The sequence below is a fragment of the Schistocerca piceifrons genome, chromosome X (assembly GCF_021461385.2).
Source record: "Schistocerca piceifrons isolate TAMUIC-IGC-003096 chromosome X, iqSchPice1.1, whole genome shotgun sequence".
NCBI lineage: Eukaryota > Metazoa > Arthropoda > Insecta > Orthoptera > Acrididae > Schistocerca > Schistocerca piceifrons.
The window spans coordinates 752,892,261-752,911,562 of record NC_060149.1 but is presented as its reverse complement, the minus strand read 5'-3'; the positions used below and the strand labels follow the sequence as shown (position 1 = coordinate 752,911,562).

Here is a 19,302-nt window from a genome sequence, read left to right as displayed (position 1 = left end):
CAATACAAATGTAAAATTGTCTATTGCCAAACGAATGTAATACGTAGCTGCAGCAAAGCTTTGAATGATTAAATATATTACTAAAATTAATCGTCATCCGTATACATATTCATATTCTTACCTTAAGGTTACTGCTACTCGTCCTGTCGGAGTAATAGGCATCCTTCTGATTTTTCTTAACGCTCTAGGACATGCGGAGACCTTGATGGCATAAGTCCACATTTTGTAAGTTTACGAAAAATTGCATCTCGAAAATCACCCTATCGTTATTCTGGAAATGCCTTCCGTGCAATGATTTATTCAGCCGAGGAAAGAGCAAGAAGTGACCAGGCGCCTTGGGAGAATGCGAGAGTTGAGGCAAAGTATCATAGGGCAAAGAAGCAACATGTCTGACACCGTCCTACGCAGAACAAATTGGTGCATTGTTGTACAGCAAGCACACCACTTTCTACGACTTCCCGTGACGCTTCCACATCTACATTTATATCTACATCTACACATATCCCCGGACGGCACCCCGTAGCACTAATAGCTATTTCCCGTCCTGCAAATAGAGCGAGGGAAAACGACTGAACCGCGCGGGTTAGCCGTACGGTCTCAGGCTCCTTCCCACGGTTCGCGAGGCTCACCCCGTCGTCGGAGGTTCGAGTCCTCCCTCGGGCATGACTGTGTGTGTTGTCCTTAGCGAAAGTTAGATTAAGTAGTGTGTAAGCCTAGGAACCGATCACCTCGGCAGGAACTCACCACAAAAAAAAAAAAGGAAAAACGAAAACAATTGCCTATATGCCTCTGTACAAGCCTCAGTCTCTAATCTTATCTTCGTGGTCCTCACACGAAACGTACGTTGGCGGCAGTAGAATAATTCTGCAGTCAGCTTCAAATTCCGGTTTTTAAAATTTTCTCAATAGTGTTCTTTGCGTCACCTTACCTCCAGGATTCCTATGTAGTTCCCGAAGCATCTCCGTAATACTCGCGTGGTGTTTGAACCTACCGCTAACAAATCTAGCAGCCCGCGTCTAAACTGCTTCAGTGGCCTCCTTCAGTCCGACTTGGTGTGGATCCCAAAAACTCGAACAGCACTCAAGAATGGGTCGTAATGGTGTCCTACCTGCGCTCTTCTTTACAGATGAACCACACTTTCCTACAATTTTCTCAATCAACTGAAGTCGACCGTTGGTCTTCCCTGCTACAATGGTTATATGCTCGCGTCATTTCATATCGCTTTGCAACGAGCGATTCTGTATATAGACAACTGAGAGGTATTTCTTGTCTATAAACACACTTTCGCTACAAAATTGGAGAACTTTTGACTCCAATTTGATATGGGAGACGTAAGACAATTCTTAAACAATGTTGCGCGACATTTCGTAGTGTGGACGTGCTGGTAGATATGGCCTCTATTTATTATCTTTGCGACGTGGAAAATGCTTCGTCGGTTTTGTATTCTTTTCTTATTTTTAAACAGCACTTATCAAGCTGTGAAAAACGGAGAAAGTGTTGCAGCTGGCTGAAGATATTCACACAGCATCATGTGTGAGGGAAGTTTGTAGTTCCGAATATTAAAATCGCAACAAGAAAAAGTTGTTTATCGATGAGCTACCCAAAAAAATCCATTACTGTCACTGCACAAGCCACGATCCCAATAAGCTCAACCATATTCAGCAAATGTCGAAGAGAAAGGCTTCCTAGTGTGTGCAAGAGACAAAGTACCTAGACTGTCTATATACATTGTCTAAAAATGGTTCAAATGGCTCTAAGCACTATGGGACTTTAACAACTGAGGTCACAGTCCCCTAGACTTAGAACTACTTAAACCTAAGGACATCACATACATCCATGCACGAGGTCGGATTCGAAACTGCGACCGTAGCAGCCGCGTGGTTGCGGACTGAAGTGCCTAGAGCCGCTCGGCCACAGCGGCCGGCAACTTCGTTAGGACAAGCCCCATAATCAAGTAACCAAATAAATCATGTTGTTGTTTATTACAGAAATGAAGAAGTGAAAGTTTTACGATGATGCCCAAACGCCGCGAGGTCTAGGGCGCCTTGCCACGGTTCAAGCGGCTGCCCCCGTCGGAGGTTCGAGTCCCCCCTTTGGCATGGGTGTGTGTGTGTGTGTGTTGTCCTTAGTGTAAGTTAGTTTAAGTTAGACTAAGTAGTGTGTAAGCCTAGGGACCTTTGACCTCAGTAGTTTGGTCCCATAGAACTTACCACAAAAAGAAAAGATGCTCAAACTTAGAGTATGTCTAGGAAGGCAGCGCCATTGTTACTAAGTTTTATATAAAGTCCGTCGATTGTGCGCAGTGGCAATTACGAGGGACGTTCAATAAATAATGAAATACACTTCTTTCGGTAAATTTCCGTTGAAAAAATGCGGAATTTTTTGTGAGACATCGTGCAATATTCCCGCTTCAGCTCCTATATTTTCATGAGATTCTGAGAGGTGGCGGCGCTATGTGTAGCCATCAAAATGGCGTCTGCAACAGAGGTGCGTTCCAAGCAGGGATCTGTCACTGTGTTTATTTTGACGAAAAACCAGAGCATCGCAGATATTCATAGGCGCTTGGAGAATATCTACGAGGACTTGTAAGTCCACGGTGAGTAGTTGGGAGAGGCGTCTGTCATCGCCAGAATAAGGTCGCGCGATTCTGTTCGATCTCCCGCGTGCCGGACGGCCCCACACAAGTGTGACTTCTGCAATGTTGGAACGTGCGGACACTCTCATTCGAGGTGATCGACGGCTCAGAACCAAACACCTCGCTACTGACCTGGACGTCTCTGTTGGTAGCGCTGACACACTTGTGCTCCAGTTCGGGTACTCAAAGGTGTCTGCCCACAGAATGGCCACCTAAGCAAAGACCATCAAGATCAAGAACGACCATCTGTGCGGAGTTCCTTGCACGCTACTGGTAACATTTTTCTGTCGAACATCGTCACAGGCGATAAAATATAGGTTCATCAATTCTAACCGGAAACGAAACGGCAATGGATGCAGTGGTGCCACTCCACCTCTCCTAGAACTAAAATTTCAAGCGGCACCCTCGGCCAGTAAAGTCATGGCAATCTCAAGGGACTATTGTGTTTGACGTCCTTCCTAATGCGACAACGATCAGCACTGAAGTGTGTGATACTACCATCGGGAAATTGAAGATACGATATCAGCGTGTTCGTCGCCACAAAATTTGAAACGAACACCTTCTTTGCCATGACAATGCAAGGACTCACACAAGTCTCTGCACCCGAGAGGAGCTCAAAAAACTTCATATGGCTGTTCTTGCTCATCCACCTTCCGACTTCCATCTGTATGACCCAATTAAGGATGCAATCCTCTGGCAGCTGTGCGCGCTTGGTCTCAATAACAATATTGTCTGTTGGGGATGGTCTCACTCATTCTATCTATCTATCACTTGCGACTTGTCCCGCGGTTACACAGGGTCGGCCGTGGTTAACCGGATTTGGCATGCTAATGTTAAGTGATGGCCGGATGCCCTTCCTGCCGCCACCCCGTACCTCCCAGGATGGAATTAGTGTACCCCAGCTGTCTGCATCTAGTGTAAATCGTGAAATAGTGTGAATGTGTTTCAAATGTCTGTTAGTCGTGTAACTGAGGCGGGACATGGGGACAAGCCCGGTATTCACCTAGTAGGATGTGGAAAACCGCATAAAAACCACATCCAGGCTGGCCGACCCACCGGCCGTCGTCGTTAATCCGCCGGGCGGATTCGATCCGGGGCTGGCACACCTACCCGAGTCCAGGAAGCAGCGCGTTAGCGCTCACGGCTATCGTGGCGGTCTCACTCATTATTATAGAAAATAAATAAATTATTTCCTTTCCATTATCCTTTCCAAAAAGAAACTACACATTGATCTTGTCAAAAGCCGAGAAGCGATTCTTCTTAGTGTTGTAGCTCTCTGGGGCACACTGGGATGCACTCTGTGTGAGTGTTGACCTCAGTTATTACGTAACCGCTTATCCTTCTGTGTTTACAATCAAGCGCGCGGGGACGCGTGCTGCTAAAGAGTATAACAGAAGACCATAAACATCCACCAAAAATGGTTCAGATGGCTCTGAGCACTATGGGCCTTAACTTCTGAGGTCATCAGTCCCCTAGAACTTAGAACTACTTAAACCTAACTAACCTAATGACATCACACACATCCATGCCCGAGGCAGGATTCGAACCTGCGACCGTAGCGGTCGCGCGGTTCCAGACTGTAGCTCCTTGAACCGCTAGGTCACACCGGCCGGCAAACATCCACCAACGAGTATCTTTGTGCAATTCCTTGCGCGTTTTTTTGTGGAACACTGTCACAGGCGATGAAACATGGACTCATCATTTCGAACCGGAAACAAAACGGCAATCCACGGAGTGGCGTACACCACATCTCCTCCGAATAAAAAGTTCAAACCCACAATCACAGCCGGTAAGGTCATGGCGATGGTCTCGACAGTCTTCTGGGTCTTTGAAGGGGTTATTGTGTTTGATGTCCTTCCTCACGGTGCAACAATCAACTCTGAAATGTATAGTGATACTCTCAGGAAATTGCAGAAACGACGGCAGCGTGTTCTTCGCCACAAAAGTGAAAACGAACTTCTCCTTCTCTATGACAACGCAAGGCCTCATGCAAGCCTACACACCTGAGAGGAGCTCACAAAACTTCATTAAACTGTTCTTCTTCATCCTCCCTACAGCCCGGAACTCAAACCTTCCGAACTCCATCTGTCTGGCCCAATGAACGAGGCCCTCCGCGGGAAGCAGTAAGTGGTTAATGGTAGTATGCAGCAAGACGTTGGCTTCAACATCGACCAGTAGAGTGATACCCTGAAGGCATACAGGTCCTCCCAGTCTGATGGCCAAAGGACGTCGCATTGAACGGAGATTATGTTGAAAAATATTGTTTTATTGTCAAACGAATGGGGAATAATGTGATGTGCTGGAATATTCTTCATAAACCGACTGGTGACAATTCATACGATACACCTTCGGTTTTGGAGAATTTAGCTTCAAGATAGGTAGCACAGCGTTCCCGGAACGTGATGTGTATTATGATCCAGAATGGAAATCTCACACATACAGCTCCTAGAGGTCTAAAGATTTTTTCAGTAAAAATCATATTACTTCATTGCTGGATCCGTTTTTCACACCGAGGATTACCGGTCAATAACTAACTTACTTCCACATCCAACACTTCTAGTAGGGATGCTGTTGGTATCAAAAATCCCGGCTCAGAAGACTTCAAGACCACTTCTTCTTTCTTCATGCGTTTTACACACTTTTCCAGCGTACATACACGTTATAACGGATGCTTTTATCATTTACGCATTTGCTATTGCTTTGAGATACAAATGACGTAATTTCCATAAAACCATAGTAATGGGAAGCAACTCGGCACACCACGAAAACGATTTGTATACTCTTGAATGAACGCCATTGAGTAGCCTACACATCTCGGCTTGTCCATATCAGCAGCCAAAACAAACCGGTTGAAAATAAACTTTATGAGACGTGAAACTTCCTGGCAGATTAAAACTGTGTGCCCGACCGAGACTCGAACTCGGGACCTTTGCCTTTCGCGGGCAAGTGCTCTACCAACTGAGCTACCGGAGCACGACTCACGCCCGGTACTCACAGCTTTACTTCTGCCAGTATCTCGTCTCCTACCTTCTGCAAGGTTCGCAGGAGAGCTTCTGTAAAGTTTGGAAGGTAGGAGACGAGATACTGGCAGAAGTAAAGCTGTGAGTACCGGGCGTGAGTCGTGCTCCGGTAGCTCAGATGGCAGAGCACTTGCCCGCGAAAGGCAAAGGTCCCGAGTTCGAGTCTCGGTCGGGCACACAGTTTTAATCTGCCAGGAAGTTTCATATCAGCGCACACTCCGCTGCAGAGTGAAAATCTCATTCTGGAAACATCCCCCAGGCTGTGGCTAAGCCATGTCTCCGCTATATCCTTTCTTTCAGGAGTGCTAGTTCTGCAAGGTTCGCAGGAGAGCTTCTGTAAAGTTTGGAAGGTAGGAGACGAGATACTGGCAGAAGTAAAGCTGTGAGTACCGGGCGTGAGTCGTGCTCCGGTAGCTCAGTTGGTAGAGCACTTGCCCGCGAAAGGCAAAGGTCCCGAGTTCGAGTCTCGGTCGGGCACACAGTTTTAATCTGCCAGGAAGTTTCATATCAGCGCACACTCCGCTGCAGAGTGAAAATCTCATTCTGTTTATGAGACGTGTGTGTTAGATGGACTCCTGTACCTTTATCCTTTCTAAAAGTGGAATCCAACGAAGTTATGGCACTATTAGACGGAAATCCTTTTATCATTATCTCTAACCTGAGACTTGTCATCCCTATCCACGGAGGATTGTCGGGAATTCTTAAGCAGAGATTACTCCGCCATGTCGGCAGTGTGGTATGCTAGCCAAGTATGTGCGACGTGCAGATGATTACTTTTGAATGCTCATGCATTTTAGTTATGTACAGTTATCATAAAAGCTCAGAATCTACTCCTCTCAACCTTTTGACTATGCTCGACGAACGGCGCTCGGGCCCGTAGTTGGCAACATTCGGGAGCCTCTACAAAGCGAATTTACAGTTTTACTCAAGCCGCAAGGGTCCACTTGATACTTTCACGTTTGTTTTTGACGATAGGTTTTTAACAATAATAATTAATGAGGCGAACAAATACGCTGAATAATTTGGAAGTTCATATGTGGTACACTGAAACAACGATCGCATGTGCACAAAGGGGTATCAACCCACAATTGAGATTTCAGTTCATTGTTCGCAATGTTATTCCTCCATGGCATTGTTCAGAATCTCGAGTTTGAAATGTATTATTCGAGGAAAGAAATTCTTGAGCATCAATTTTCCTTTCAAAATAAATCAACTGTAATGTGCTTGCTTTCATAGTACACATTCCTGCTGCCAGACGATTCGAATTGATGACACCTTTCAATCGTAACAATCACTCAATTTGTGAAAAATGCACTGAAACGTGTCAGATTACGCCGCGCTGCAAGAAAGCGCCGCGAGGCACGGGGATGATTACACGGGTGGGAATAGATAGCGGCGCAAGGAGCAGCCCGGTCAAGGAGTTAAGCGGCGCTAACGGCACCGCCGAACTCAGTATTCTCATCCGATAGATGGCTGTGACAACAGTGCCACATGTCCTGGCTCAGTCAAACACTATGTAGCACAAACATATAAACACTGAACGGAACGTATCAACGCCCGTTGGGTAACGGATATACATAGTCCCCAGGAGCACGAAAGAATATTTCTCAAGCTGGCGCTGAATGCTGAAACGCGTCGAAGACGATAGAAACCAACCTAACTGGAGAAAAACTAGACTTTTGAGGAGCTGAAGCCATGTTTCCCCTCTCTTCTTCCTTTATGATCATGGATAAAGCAGTTGAAATCCTCTCTTAGATGCCTCCGGTAATTCTGCCAGCATTGTCGAAAGAACTAAGGACAGTATCATAAGTTTTGCATTTATAGACAATAGTCTTCGGGCTCAGGTCTTTGCAAAGCATCACTCAGCCGAAGTTGGCAATAAACGTAACGGTGAAACAGTCTGGGCAGGAATTGACTGGAGCAGTAGTGGCCTGAACAAGTCAAAGGAAATGGACCTACATCTACAGCTATATTGTAACGTTTTTGCTTTAATTTGCTATGCAAGCGGTGCTGATAGACAATAAAAGCGGTTTAAAAGCTGTGAGCTGTCTGGGGAAGTTAACCTTGCATTACTGAGCAACTGTTTCACCAGGTATCCAGTCTAGCCTACCAAATTCCCAACCAGACTAACATTCATTATTATCATTTAATCGTCATGCGACAACCGGTGATATATATATAAAAAAGAGAATTTAAATGAAAAGAAATAAATCAGTTTATATTTGGAAATTTATTTTAACATTGATCATTGAAATTTCAGCATATTAAACTTGAGCCATAACTAAGCTGGTGCCTTATTTAGGACTGTAAAAATGTGAGTTTGTAATCTTACGGAACACATCAAATAGGGAGCCAAGATTGGGAGACTACACACAACACTGCATTCATAAAATAACACACAAAGAGCGTTGAAACATATGCAAGAGGAAATTAACCACAACCAACCGATTCAATTTTCACCCAAAGAAGTTACGTTCGCAGCGCAATCCTGTCCGTCATGTAATTACCACACACTGGTATACTAAATTCATACTAACTCCCTGTGAAATCTTCCCGAAAAGAATAGAATAGCTGAGGGCTACTTTGATGCTTTCACCACATGCTTCACGTGGTCAACTTGGTTTACACAAAGAGTGCAACTCCACAATAATTTTGATAATTAAAATAAATTACATCGAAACGCAATTTACTAAAGAAAAACCTCGAACTGGTTACTATCGTCTTACTATTAACCTGATGGGCCAAACAGTTGTATAAGCACATGGTACTGGTCTCATAAAGTACACCCCACGTGGGTTGAACATAAAGAAAAGTTGCTATATTAAAAAAAATATTGTCAAGACGAGACGTTATAATCACTCGAGCATTCGCATTTAAGACTGATGATCTTAATTAGAGTTACTGATCAACACGTAGTCCTACTTTACTCACAAAGTAGTGACAAAGCAACTACCGGAAGATATTCTGAACTTCACACGTGAATTACACTGTGTTGCAATTTAAGATAACATTAGATATTTTAGAGCTAAACCTGAAATAAAGGTGATTAAATTTTCAGTTAGGCTGAACTTAAGAAATCCATTGTCCTACGGACTTAGCAGACACGCGCTTAGCCGGAGATCTTACCACTTCAGACGCTCGCCGCGGACAGACTGACCTGCGCTCCTACCGAGCGTGCTTCCCAAATAAAAACGGAAGTGACCAGAGAGGCAGCTTCCTATACCAACATGACAAGGGACGGACAGGACCATACTAAGCATAGAAACCTCTCTGCTTTTAGAAAGCGTAGCTACCTGTTCCGACATTGGTCCCACTGTTCTCTAGCAGACAGGCTTGTCTGCTACCATCCAGCATGCAACTACAAATACATTTGCTCATTCATCCTCTCACACAGAAGGGAAGGGGGATGACAGTATCTTATCATATACAGTGTATAAAAGAAAGCGGATGTAGGTTCCGTATGATACTGTGTGACATGAATTACATATAAACTGTGCTTTAAAGTGTAGTAGTGTGACAGATAGTTCTTGTTTATGTGTAAAAATAACACGTTCCACTGCTCAGTCTCCGCCCAGATAGTCAGAAACAGCACAGTAAATTTAGAAGAGGAATTTATGCCGTAAATGACAACATATTTAAGAAATTAACGTGAAAGGAATCCAACAGAGACCTTTCAATATCTACATGACTGCTCTGCAATTCACAGTTAAGTGCCTGGCCGAGGGTTCATCGCACCACCTTCACGCTACACTACTGACCATTAAAATTGCTACACCAAGAAGAAATACAGATGATAAACGGGTATTCATTGGACAAAGAAATTATACAAGAACTGACATGTGATTACATTTTCACGCAATTTGGGTGCATAGATTCTGAGAAATCAGTACCCAGAACAACCACCTCTGGCCGTAATAACGGCCTTGACACGCCTGGGCATTGAGTCAAACAGAGCTGGGATGGCGTGTGCAGGTACAGCTGCCCATGCAGCTGCAACACGATACCACAGTTCATCAAGAGTAGCGACTGGCGTATTGTGACGAGCCAGTCGCTCGGCCACCATTGACCAGACGTTTTCAATTGGTGAGAGATCTGGAGAATGTGCTGGCCAGGACAGCTGTCGAACATTTTCTGTACCCAGAAAGGCCCGTACAGGACCTGCAACATGCGGTCGTGCATTATCCTGCTGAAATGTAGGGTTTCACAGGGATGGAATGAAAGGTAGAGCCACGGGTCGTAACACATCTGAAGTGTAGCGTCCACTGTTCAAAGTGCTGTCAACGCGAACAAGAGGTGACCGAGACGTGAAATAATGGCACCCCATACCATCACGCCGGGTGATACGCCAGTATGACGTAGACGAATACACGCTTCCAATGTGCGTTCACTGCGATGTCGCTGAACACGGATGCGACCATTACGATGCTGTAATCAGAACCTGGATTCTTCGGAAAAAATGACGTTTTGCGATTCGTGCACCCAGGTTCGTTGTTGCGTGCACCATCACAGGCGCTCCTGTCTGTGATGCAGCGTGAAGGGTAACCGCAGCCATGGTCTCCCAGCTGAGAGTCCATGCTGGTGCAAACGTCGTCGAACTGTTCGTGCAGATGGTTGTTGTCTTGCAAACGTCCCCGTCTGTTGACTCAGGGATCGAGACGTGGGTGCACGATCCGTTACAGCCATGCGGATAAGATGCCTCTCATCTCGGCTGTTAGTGATACGAGGCCGTTGGGATCCAACACGGTGTTCCATATTACCCTCCTGAACCCACCGATTCCATATTCTGCTAACAGTCATTGGATCTGGACCAACGCAAGCAGCAATCTCGCGATACGATAAACCGCAATCGCGATAGGCTACAATCCGATCTTTATCAAAGTCGGAAATGTGATGGTACGCATTTCTCCTCCTTACACGAGGCATCACAATAACGTTTCACCAGGCAACGCTGGTCAACTGCTATTTGTGCATGAGAAATCGGTTGGAAACTTTCCACATGTCAGCACGTTGTAGGTGTCGCCACCGGCGCCAATTTTATGTGAATGGTCTGACAAGCTAATCATTTGCATATCACAGCATCTTCTTCCTGTGGGTTAAATTTCGCGACTGTAGCACGTCATCTTCGTGGTGCAGCAGTTTTAATTGTCAGTAGTGTACTTCTCTGCCGATCCGCTCTCGAACAGCGGGCGGGAAAACTGTTACGCCGTAAAGTCAGCACCGGCACACCAGTTGGGAACGATAAAGAAGAGAACGGCTGTGAGAGAAGGTCAGGCAATCTCACGCTGACCGACCTCACTCCAGGACGACAACGCGACAGCAGCGACCCCTACGTGAATAGGATACAATCGCCGCGACCGGTTGGTGACGGCCCACATCGATAGCAGCTTCAGTGTTAGTAACTTCATTTGCACTCTCTATGTGGCACTGACTTCCGATTGTCTATTCTGAAGAAGACCGAATATTTTCTATATCGCCCTTTGCTTGTGACAAATCTTTTAAAATTAAGCATTGTATCTTGTCTTATTGTAATAAAAATCATTAATACTAGTTGTTTCATTATTTGTCTAGCGAACCGAGAATGCAGGATTCCTAGACACAACAAAAACGAACACGCTAGTCTTTCCGTGCGAGCTCTGATTGCTCTTATTATATTACGACGTTCGTTTCTCCCTATGTAGGTGGGTGCGAAAAATATATTTTCGCATTCTGGGGGGAAAGCTGGCGATTGAAAACTCATGAGAAGCTTCTGTCGCAACCAAAAACGCCTCTGCTCAAATGGTTGCTACCCCAATTCACGTATCTTATCCACGGCACTCTCTTCCCTATTTCACGATAATACAAAACTAACTGTCCTTTTGTGAAATTTTTCGTTGTCCTATGTCAGTACTATCTGATGCGGATTCCACAACACGCAGGAACACTCCAGAAGAGGGCGGACAAGAGTAATGTAAACCGTCTCTTTAGTAGGTCTGTTGGATTTTCTGTGTTCTGTCAACAAATCGCAGTCTTTCGTTTGCTTTCCCCACAACACTATCTATGTGATAGTTCCAGCTTAACTTTTTCGTAATTGTAATCCCTAAGAATTTAGTTGAATTTACAGCCACTAGATTTGAGTGATTAATCGTGTAACACAAATTTAGCAGATTCCTTTTAGTACTCTTGTGGGTGACTTCACAGTTTTCATTATTTAGAGTCAAATGGATCAAATGGCTCTGAGGACTATGGGACTTAACGTCTGAAGTCAGCAGTCGCCTAGAACTTAGAACTACTTAAACCTAACTAACCTAAGTACATCACACACATCCATGCCGGAGGGAGGATTCGAACCTGCGACCGTAGCGGTCGCGCGGTTCCAGACTGAAGCGTCTAGAACCGCTCGGCCACACAGGTCGGCTATTTAGAGTCAATTGCCACTTTTCGCACCATACGCATACCCTGTCTAAATCAGTTTGCAATTGGTTTCGATCATTTGATGACTTTACGAGACGGTAAATGAGAGTATCATCTGCATACAATCTAAGAGGGGAGCTCAGATTGTCAACTAAATCGTTTATACAGATCAGGAGCAGCAGATGACCTATAACACTGGGAACACCCGATATTACTTCTGTTTCCCTCGTAAATTTGCGTCAATTATTACGAACTGTGACCTTTGTGACAGGAAAGCGTGCCAGTGCGTGGAGGCGTGGATGCGCGGAGGCGTCGCGTGGGCACACGGCCGACTCTGGTGTTTTGTTCAGATCAATGCCGTGTTCGCATGTCTCTACCATTTATTTTAGGATGTTACATAAATGTTTTAAAGAAATTACCTTTTCCCTCGTGCACTAAAGAAGTATTTTTTGTTCATTATTTTTCTATAAATTGCTGATAAACAAAGTAAGAGCCTACGGAATATCAGACCAGCTGTGTGGTTGGCTTGAAGAGTTTTTAGCAAACAGAACACAGCATGTTGTTCTCAATGGAGAGACGTCTACAGACGTTGAAGTAACTTCTGGCGTGCCACAGGGGAGTGTTACGGGGACCATTGCTTTTCACAATATACAGGGTGTTACAAAAGGGTACGGCCAAACTTTCAGGTAACATTCCTCACACACAAAGAAAGAAAATATGTTATGTGGACATGTGTCCGGAAACGCTTACTTTCCATGTTAGAGCTCATTTTATTGCTTCTCTTCAAATCACATTAATCATGGAATGGAAACACACAGCACCAGAACGTATCAGAGCGACTTCAAACACTTTGTTACAGGAAATGTTCAAAATGTCCTCCGTTAGCGAGGATACATGCATCCACCCTTCGTCTCATGGAATCCCTGATGCGCTGATGCCGACCTGGAGAATGGCGTATTGTATCACAGCCGTCCACAATACTAGCACGAAGAGTCTCTACATTTGGTACCGGGGTTAGGCAGACAAGAGCTTTCAAATGCCCCCATAAATGAAAGTCAAGAGGGTTGAGGTCAGGCGAGCTTGGAGGCCATGGAATTGGTCCGCCTGTACCAATCCATTGGTCACCGAATCTGTTGTTGAGAAGCGTACGAACACTTCGACTGAAATGAGCAGGAGCTCCATCGTGCATGAACCACATGTTGTGTCGTACTTGTAAAGGCACATGTTCTAGCAGCACAGGTAGAGTATCCCGTGTGAAATTATGATGACGTGCTCCATTGAGCGTAGGTGGAAGAACATGGGGCCCAATCAAGACATCACCAACAATGCCTGCCCAAACGTTCACAGAAAATCTGTGTTGATGACGTGATTGCACAATTGCGTGCGGATTCTCGTCAGCCCATACATGTTGACTATGAAAATTCACAATTTGATCACTTTGGAATGAAGTCTCATCCGTAAAGAGAACATTTGCACTGAAATGAGGATTGACACATTGTTGGATGAACCATTCACAGAAGTGTACCCGTGGAGGCCAATCAGCTGCTGATAGTGCCTGCACACGCTGTACATGGTACGGAAACAACTGGTTCTCCCGTAGCACTCTCCATACAGTGACGTGGTCAACGTTACCTTGTACGGCAGCAACTTCTCTGACGCTGACATTAGGGTTATCGTCAACTGCATGAAGAATGGCCTCGTCCATTGCAGGTGTCCTCGTCGCTCTAGGTCTTCCCCAGTCGCGAGTCATAGGCTGGAATGTTCCGTGCTCCCTAAGACGCCGATCAATTGCTTCGAACGTCTTCCTGTCGGGACACCTTCGTTCTGGAAATCTGTCTCGATACAAACGTACCGCGCCATGGCTATTGTCCCGTGCTAATCCATACATCAAACGGGCATCTGCCAACTCCGCATTTGTAAACATTGCACTGACTGCAAAATCACGTTCGTGAACACTAACCTGTTGATGCTACGTACTGATGTGCTTGATGCTAGTACTGTAGAGCAATGAGTCGCATGTCAACACAAGCACCGAAGTCAACATTACCTTCCTTCAACTGGGCCAACTGGCAGTGAATCGAGGAAGTACAGTACATACTGACGAAACTAAAATGAGCTCTAAAATGGAAATTAAGCGTTTCCGGACACATGTCCACATAACATCTTTTCTTTATTTGTGTGTGAGGAATGTTTCCTGAAATTTGGCCGTACCTTTTTGTAACACCCTGTATATAAATGACCTAGCAGATAGTGTCGGAAGTGCTTTGCGGCTTATCGCGGATGATGCTGTAGTATACAGAGAAGTTGCAGCATTAGAAAATTGCAGGGAAATGCAGGAAGATCTGCAGCGGATAGGCGCTTGGTGCAGGGAGTGGCAACTGACCCTTAACATAGACAAATGTAATGTATTGCGAATACATAGAAAGAAGGATCCTTTATTGTATGATTATATGATACCGGAACAAACACTGGTAGCATTTACTTCTGTAAAATATCTGGGAGTATGCGTACGGAACGATTTGAAGTGGAATGATCATATAAAATTAATTATTTGTAAGGCGGGTGCCACGTTGATATTCATTGGGAGAGTCCTTAGAAAATGTAGTCCATCAACAAAGGAGGTGGCTTACAAAACACTCGTTCGACCTATACTTGAGTATTGCTCATCAGTGTGGCATCCGTACCAGGTCGGGTCGACAGAGGAGATAGAGAGGATCCAAAGAAGAGCGGCGCGTTTCGTCACAGGGTTATTTGGTAAGCGTGATATCTTTACGGAGATGTTTAGCAAACTCAAGTGGCAGACTCTGCAAGAGAGGCGCTCTGCACCGCGGTGTAGCTTCCTGTCGAGGTTTCGAGAGGGTGCGTTTCTGGATGAGGTATCGAATAGATTGCTTCCCCCTACTTATACCTCCCGGGGAGATCACGAATGTAAAATTAGAGAGATTCGAACGCACACGGAGGCTTTCCGGCAGTCGTTCTTCCCGCGAACTATACGCGACTGGAACAGGAAAGGGAGGTAATGACAGTGGCACGTAAAGTGCCCTCCGCCACACACGGTTGGGTGGCTTGCGGAGTATAAATGTAGATGTAGATTTAATTGTTCGATTTCACGGCACACTCTTTGTGTAATGAAACACGATGTCGTAGAACAATTTGGCTGTTATAAAGCGAGTAAATGTTTTTATTGTGTTTCATTCACGATTTGAAGTGCTACAGAAGTGTCTGCTTACTATCTTGCAGTAAACTGCCGGTCTAATTGTTTGACTTCGTGATAATTTCTTTGTGCCCCGAAACACGTGGTCGCCAGACAGTTAGAGGTATCCCCAAAGTCGGGTAAGTGCTTTGGTTACGGATGTGTTTTGCTTGCCTTGTACAGGGTGATCATAATTAAAGTTCCAGTTTAAGAACGTTGTAAAGGAAAGAACTGCCTCTCGGAATGACGTCAAATCTTAACGGAATATTATCAAAATAAGGGAAACGTCACCGAAACAAAAAATTATCGAAAATCTTCCCTCTCGATGGCGCTGTAAGCGTCATAACGTAAATGAGTTCGGCTGCAAGTGACAGACGAATCGCAATACGACGGCTTTGACGTCAGTTGCACGTTACCTCGCTGTGCAATGTGCATGACCGCACGAATGTACCACTCAACAGTTGTGGCACTGTTAGGTAAGCCCAGCCACCACAGCAAGGTCGTACAATTTCGGGTGGGAAAATCGGTATTTAGTTTCCCTGAGGCCAACAACCACATAAAAGGCAACAATGATATCGGTTTTTAATTGCCCTGGGGCCAAAAACAACATAAAAAGCAACAATGACATCGGTTTCTAATTGTCATTAGACCGCGCAAGAGATGTTTTGTATGCTATCCACCACTTTCTGCCGAAAGTTGAAATCGAGAAACTGTATGTTCCACAACAGATTGGAGTGTCTTAGTGAGATTACGTTCAGAATGCGTTGCGCAGTGCCTGGCTTCAATCAGACTACGTTTGTAATCGGAGCACTGAACACAGCATCTTTCAGTTAATCCCACGGGATCAGGTTATCTGGAGTCCGCCCTCGGTAGCTGAGCGATTAGCGCGACAGAATGTCAATCCTCAGCGCCCGGCTTCGATTCCCGGTTGAGTCGGAGATTTTCTCCGCTTAGCGACTGGGTGTTGTGTTGTCCTAATCATCATCATTTCATCCCCATCGACGCGCAAGTCGCCGAAGTGGCGTCAAATTGAGATTGCACCCGGCGAACGGTCTACCCGACGGGAGGCCCCAGTCACACATTTTAGGTTATATGGATGGCCAGGCTGTAGGGAAATGACGGCTGATAATTCTAGCATTTCCAAAATGCCTCTACGGCAGGTGGTTCACTGACTGTAAAATGTGCGGAGGACAGCCTTTTGTATCAAAATGATCCTACCCACACATCCGCTCTGTTAAAGCGTTGGTGCGCAAAAGACTCTCATAGCGTTTACCAGTGATGTTACAGCTAACAGGACCGGCTGGACGCATCTCCTGGAAAAAATATCGTCGTATGATAAACGATGCCATCAACCCGCGCCACACAGTCACTTTTGCAGAATGAAGTCGTACTGGTTGATGTGCGATCTTGTTTTCCGTTGCCCATATTCTGCAATTCTGTGTATTGACATGGCCTTGGAGGTGGAAATGGGCTTCGTTTGTCTACAGAATGCCCCATGGCCATTCATTGACCACTTACATGCGAGCAAGTAATTCTACAGCAAACGTTTGTTTTGCTGGCAGGTCAGCATGAAGCAACCGCTAAACTTAGAAAAAAATGGTTCAAATGGCTCTGAGCACTATGGGACTTAACATCTATGGTCATCAGTCCCCTAGAACTTAGAACTACTTAAACCTAACTAACCTAAGGACAGCACACAACACCCAGCCATCACGAGGCAGAGAAAATCCCTGGCCCCGCCGGGAATCGAACCCGGGAACCCGGGCGGCTAAACTTAGAAGTTTATGCACGATGCTCACAGGCATGTCCCAAGTTCGTGCCATTCTCGATGCACTGCATGTTTGCACCCCACTGTTCGACACCTCTTGCAATGCTGTGACAGCCGACCGCTGTGGCCGAGCAACCGGTAAAGTCATGGCGACGGTCTTCTGGGAGTCTGATGCAATTATTCTTCACATTCTCCATCATGGTGCAACAATCAATTGCAATGTGTATTGTGCAAACCTCAGGAAGTTAAGGAAATGTCTTCGTCCGTCGCCACAAAAATGATAACGAACTTCTCAAATGGTTCAAATGGCTCTGAGCACTATGTGAATTAACATCTGAAGTCATCAGTCCCCTAGAAGTTTGAACTACTTAAACCTAACTCACCTAAGGACATCAGGCACATCAATGCCCGCGGCAGGATTCGAACCTGCGACCGTAGCGGTCGCGCGGATCCAGACTGCAGCGCCTAGAACCGCTCGGCCACAGCGGCTGGTCCATGACATCACAAGACTTCACATACACTACTGGCCTTAAAATTGCTACACCACGAAGAAATGCAGATGATAAACGGGTATTCATTGGACAAATATATTATACTAGAACTGACATGTGATTACATTTTCACGCAATTTGGGTGCATAGATTCTGAGAAATCAGTACCCAGAACAACCACCTCTGGCCGTAATAACGGCCTTGATACGCCTGGGCATTCAGTCAAACAGAGCTTGGATGGCGTGTACAGGTACAGCTGCCCATGCAGCTTCAACACCATACCACAGTTCATCAAGAGTAGCGACTGGCGTATTGTGACGAGCCAGATGCTCGGCCACCACTGGCCAGACGTTTTCAGTTGGTGAGAGATCTGGAGAATGTGCTGGCCAGGACAGCTGTCGAACATTTTCTGTATCCAGAAAGGCCCGTACAGGACCTGCAACATGCGGTCGTGCATTATCCTGCTGAAATGTAGGGTTTCGCAGGGATCGAAGGAAGGGTAGAGCCACGGGTCGTAACACATGTGAAATGTAACGTCCACTGTTCAAAGTGCAGTCAATGCGAACAAGAGGTGACCGAGACGTGTAACCAATGGCACCCCATATCATCACGCCTGGTGATACGCCAGTATGGCGATGATGAATACACGCTTCCAATGTGCCTTCACTACGATGTCGCCAAACACGGATGCCACCATCATGATGGTGTAAACAGAACCTGGACTCATCCGAAAAAATGACGTTTTGCCATTCGTGCACCCAGGTTAGTTGTTGAGTACACCATCGCAGGCGCTCCCGTATGTGATGCAGCGTCAAGGGTAACCGCAGCCATGGTCTCCGAGCTGATAGTCCATGCTGCTGCAAACGTCGTCGAACTGATCGTGCAAATGGTTGTTGTCTTGCAAACGTCCCCATCTGTTGACTCAGGGATCGAGACGTGGCTGCACGATCCGTTACAGCCATGCGGATAAGATGCCTGTTATCTCGACTACCGGTGATACGAGGCCGTTGTGATCCAGCACGGCGTTCCGTATTACCCTCCTGAACCCACCGATTCCATACTCTTAACAGTCATTGGATCTCGACCAACGCGAGTAACAATGTCGCGATACGGTAAACCGCAATCGCGATAGGCTACTATCCGACCTTTATCAAAGTCGGAAACTTGATGATACGCGTTTCTCCTCCTTACACGAGGCATCACAATAACGTTTCACCAGGCCACGCTTGTCAACTGCTGTTGTGTATGAGAAATCGGTTGGAATCTTTCCTCATGTCAGCACGTTGTAGGTGTCGTCACCGGCGCCAACCTTGTGTGAATGCTCTGAAAAGCTAATCATTTGCATATCACAACATCTTCTTCCTGTCGGTTAAATTTCGCGTCTCTAGCACGTCATTTTCGTAGTGTAGAAATTTTAATGGCCAGTAGTGTAAATCTGTGCAACGTTTAGGAGCTCACATATCTTCATAGGAGTATCTTTCTTCATCCCTCCCCACACACACACACAGCACCTTTCGACTTCCATCTGTCTGGAGCAATGAAGGATGATGGGAAGTTTACCGCTGCAGCATGACATTGACTCCGAAGTCGACCAGAAGAGTGGTACTATTTGGGCATACAGACCCTCCAAGTTAGGTGGCGTTAGGCTGTCGCTTTGTATGGAGCTTATGCTGAAAAACAGGATTTGTAGCCAAAAGAATGCGGAATAATATGGTGTGTCTGAATCCTGAATAAAACCAACTTGCTTTCAGAAAAAAATGTGTTGCATTACTTATTGAACTCCCCTCTTATTTCTGTCAAATCTA

At 45.7% G+C, this 19,302-nt stretch overlaps 2 non-coding genes across 2 annotated transcripts; one reads left to right on the top strand and one right to left on the bottom strand.

Annotated features, from left to right (window-relative positions):
• Positions 1–5,534: 5,534 nt before the first annotated feature.
• On the bottom strand, positions 5,535–5,609 carry Trnas-cga. The gene has a single exon. It is a non-coding gene; the product is annotated as a tRNA-Ser (tRNA).
• Positions 5,610–6,058: 449 nt separating this feature from the next.
• Positions 6,059–6,133, top strand: Trnas-cga. Its single transcript has one exon. It is a non-coding gene; the product is annotated as a tRNA-Ser (tRNA).
• The last annotated feature ends 13,169 nt before the right edge of the window (positions 6,134–19,302 follow it).